The sequence below is a fragment of the Arachis hypogaea genome, chromosome 16, assembly GCF_003086295.3.
Source record: "Arachis hypogaea cultivar Tifrunner chromosome 16, arahy.Tifrunner.gnm2.J5K5, whole genome shotgun sequence".
Taxonomy (NCBI): domain Eukaryota; kingdom Viridiplantae; phylum Streptophyta; class Magnoliopsida; order Fabales; family Fabaceae; genus Arachis; species Arachis hypogaea.
Window position 1 is genome coordinate 29,405,541 of NC_092051.1, and position 4,824 is coordinate 29,410,364.

Consider the following 4,824-nt stretch of genomic DNA (forward strand, 5'->3'; position numbering starts at 1 on the left):
CCAAATAAAATTTAAAAAAAAAATCAAATCTACTAATTAATATTTCCTCCAGCCAAGCTTTCCATCTTTTTCTTCTTGTAAATCCTCAATTAATGTTGTGATTGGTGGGCCTTTGTTGAGCTTTTGATGAACCACACAAGTGATGAGAAATTGGAGGTTTTGGTGGCTAAGTTAAAGTCCCTAGGAGCGGCTAACAATCTCAGGTGGCACGTGAAGAATTCACGTCGCATGTAGCAGCCCAAATCTTGATTCAATTCTCTCTGGATAGCTCACGTTAGTCGTGGAAAGTCTCACGTGGTACGTGGCTTTATTTTTCCTTGATTCTGGCCTCTGTTTGCTCCCAGGCATTGCGCATAGAAAAACTCACGTCCCACACGAACCAGGTGTTGTACGCATGATACCTCAAAATCCTCTTGTTGTGCGTACGCATGCTAGATGCGTACGCATGATGGCCAACATCCCACTTGAAATTCTTCACGTCCCATGCCTATTCTTCTATGTACCACGTTAAAATGGGGGTCATGCATACGGATGGCTTCCGTTTTGGCGTTGAATGCCAATGCTCCCACGTCCCACGTTGAAGTGCCTAATGCCTCTGGGAGGCCTAATTGGTTTGGTGGGGCACGTTGCTCTCTCCCATGTTGCACGTAAAGCTTAGTTTCCAATAATTTTTATCCAGGGAATTTTTGTTTAATTCAAAGAGCTTTCTGTTTGCTACAGTACCATGTATTTCTTGTATTTGATGACTCTTATCCTCTGTTTTCTCTTTGTTCCTTATCAGTTTTCTTCCAAATTTTCCTGTAATCAATAAATTCAACTAATTCAAAGTAATGCTCAATTAACCATGAAATCATTGCTAATCCAACAGGAATTCTTAGCAATTTAAATAAAAATCATGAAGGAAAAATAATAAAGATGCTCACGTATCACAATACTAAATTTAACACTTTGTTTGTCTTCAAGCAAAAGAGAAGAAAAGAAAAGAATTGTTTTAGATGGAAGGGAGTTGAATCATTCTTGAAGCTTATGTCCCTCTTAGAGGTGGGGTTTAGCAAACCATGTGAGTATCATTGATTCTCTTCCTTCTTGATAAATCTTGAATTCTTAATAATGAAGTATCCCTAAGAGTTAAGGCTTGGATGATATTATGAGACCCCTCTTTCAAGTTTTTGATTGATCCTTGAATCCTTTATAACATAGAGCTTTTTCGAGTTGACAACTCTAAATGCTCCGTTTTCAAGGTAACTCTTGATAGTGGGGGATTGGTAATCCCGAGCCAATTGGCCTAAGTTATCGGGTGATAAGGCACCCCTCAGATCTAATTTCCCGAGCCACTCCTTGATACGTTCGCACCACAAGCATATAGTTAAAGATTTTTAAAGTCTCAGCCATCGATGTCTAGATCCTCTTTGGACTTCTAAATGTTTTATCTCAAGAAAACTCTTGATGGTGGGTTTTCGACCGATAATTCCGAACCAGTTGGTCCAAGTTATCGGGTAGTGAAGCACCCCTCAGATCTATTCGTCCCTACTCTATCCTTGGACAATCACACCACAAACACATAATTGGGCTCTTTAACCATTGATACTCAAAGCTTTGCAACGTTTGATCTTTATGTTGATTTTTCTTTGCTGTTTCTTTTCTCTATTTTTTTCTTTTTCTTTTTCAATTCAAGTTCAAGGACTCTTTTCCAGTGGTCAGAAATCTCATAATACTTCTCTAAACCTCATGCTCATAAGGAATCATCATTTCTTTTCATACAAGATCATCAACCTTTTTAGCTCAATCCATGATCATCACATTTATTGTACCATCATTTATCATCAGAGGACTTTTATTTGTCAAATTCAACTTTCCTCTATCTAAGTAACTCTTTTTCATGTGATTAGAGTGCTTAAAAGGACTTCACAAGTAGTAAGTTTAGCAAGCATGACAAGATAAGAAAGCATGAAAATATAAAAACAGGATAGGAAGCACATAAAGGAATTGAAAGCTGGAAGCTTAAAGGAAACGATACCACCTTAATATTCTCTAAGGCTATGTAGAGCATAGCCTCCAACACCAAACTTAGAATGATTATTTATCCTCTAGTAACAAAGCAAAAAATATGGTGATGGAATAGGGATAAACATGATGATCAAGTGAAGGCAATCAAGTGATGCAAATGATGATTCAAATAAAACAACCCAAATTAAAACAAATAAAATGAAAGATAAAACAATGTAAAATAACTAGGTTGCTAATGTGTTTGCATGGGAGGTTGGACATTGCATAGGTGAGGTGTGGTAACACCAAACTTAGTGTGATACAATCAATGTGAAACTAGGCCAAGTACCCAGTGAAATGCAAACATCCTATTGGTGTAGCACACCAAACTTAATTTATGAAACACATACACAACTTTAAACAAAGCAAAAAGAAGAATGAAAAGAAAATACCAAACGTTGGGTTGCCTCCTAACAAGTGCTTTTTTAACTTTACTAGCTTGACGATTGCTTGTTGTTAAGGTAGAGGTTGATCATAAAGCTTCAACTCTTCCCCTCTCACTTTAAATCTCCTCCCTATGTCTTTATCTATTAGTTCAATATGCTCAAGAAATAAGATTTTATTCACTGTATATGGCAACAATGGATGGTGAGATAACACCACTTTCTCTCCTGGTGAGAAGCTTTCAATAGAAATTTTCTTGTTTCTCCACCCTCTAGGCACTTTCTCCCCTAATAGAAAGTTTTTAGTAGGAATTTTCTTGAGAATTTTTCTTGTGGTCGTGCATACGTGCAACACATGTGTACGCACGATTTTCCTTTCTGCTCCAGTGATGCGTACACATGGATGATTTATACGCATGGTCCTCTTTTATTTCTTCATGCCCTCTTTCACCAATTCTTCACTAGAATACTACCTAAAATCAATCAAAAGCCACAAAACTCAAAGTATCATCCAATGGGAGATAATCTACTAAAATTCTCTAACAAATCATTTGTATCTTTTTAACCCAAACATCGATGTTTAGAGCTTCTTTGGACTGCTAAATGTCTTGTCTTAAGGTGGCTAGTGTAGCGGGTTTTCAATCGATAATCCCATACCAGTTGGTTCAAGTTGTCAGGTGATGAAGCACCCCTCGAATCTAATCACCCAAACTGTCCTTGAACAATAAACACCACAGACACATAATTGAATCTCAACCATTGATGCTCAAAGCTTTACAATTTAGCTTATATTTTTGCTTTCTTTTTATTATGATTTTTTTTCTTTTTCTTGCTCTTTTTTTTCTCTCTTTTTCTTGTTTTTATTTTCCATTCTTTTAGTTCAAGGATCAACCTCTTTCTCATTTATAGAGGTTTCATAACAATTCTCTAAGTTCTTATTCATCAAGAGTCAACATTCCTCTTGTTCAAAGAACTTCACACATTATTCTCTTAATAACCACAAATATATATACCATCACATGCAATGTAACAAGACAATAGTAGAATAAACTCAACTTTCTAACATTGAACACCACTTCTTTTTTTTATTTTTAATTACTACTTGAGGACGATACATAAGACACCATTTGAAATTAAAAACATAAACTAAAACAAACTGGAGACTAAAGGAAAACAAAAACTAAGAGCCATGCATTAACAATAAAACTAGAAAATAGGAAACAGGAATATAACATAAGCAAACGGGAATGGAAATAAGATGAAAGTAACTCAACCACCTCAGTCATGTTGATGGCCATCTCCCTCTTCAGGTTGTACTCCATATGGTCCTCGCAGACGCTCTATGTCTTGCCTCACTTGACGAAGCTCGTGGCACTGACTCTCTTTCTCAACCACAATCTAATGGAAGAGGATAACGTGGCTATCCTGAGTGACCTTCATCTCTCCAACGAGAAAGTCAACTATTGCCAGTACTTTTGAGGTGGAAAATAGTGCTCTTGATGCACTGGAGTTGATGGAGGTGCTTGTTGAGCCTCTTTCTCGGCTTGTCCTTAAAGGGTTTCCAGAGAAGAGAGCTTTTCACAGCAAGTAAAACAGAAGAAGAAGAAAAATGTGAATATGTAAATTGATTATTAGAACAACAAGTAAAAGATTCAATAACTAACACCTAAATACCTGCCTTATCACTTAACAGCTAGGTTACACTTTCTTGGTTTTTCTTGAGTTTATCTTGAGCCTGTTTTGCAATACTACCCTTAATACCCCCCCCCCCCCCCGAAACTCGAGTGAGGCCTCTGAATCACTCGAAGTTTGTCCTTCAACCTCTGAAAAGCAATCACTGAGAGGGGCTTTATTAGTATATCAACTACCTGTTCGTTTCCTGAAATGTGAACCACATGGAGAGATTTGGACTTTAGCTTCTCTCGAATAATTTGAACATCAAGTTGAAAATGCTTAGTTTGATTATGCAGCACTTGATTTGCTATGAGTAACATGGTGCTGAGGTTATCACAAAAAATAGTGAAGACTGTTTTAAGAAGAATCATTAATTCAGCAAGCAAATTTGTTAACCAAACCAACTCCCCTTCACAGGTAGCTAAACTCCTGAATTCTGCCTCTAGTGAGCTTCTACTAATCGTGGTCTGCTTCCTCCAACACCAAGTAATCAAATTAGGCCCTAAGAAAACATAATAACCTGTTACAGACCTTCGATCCTCCAAGTCTGCTGCCCAATCTGCATCAGCAAACCCATAAAGCCTATAATCTGTGCTTGGATGGATTAAAATTCCATGCTCTTTTGTGCCTTGTAGATACTTTAGTAGCCTCTTTACTGCCTTCCAGTGAGCAAGCAAAGGACATTGCATAAATTGACTTATTTTGTTTACTACAAAAGATA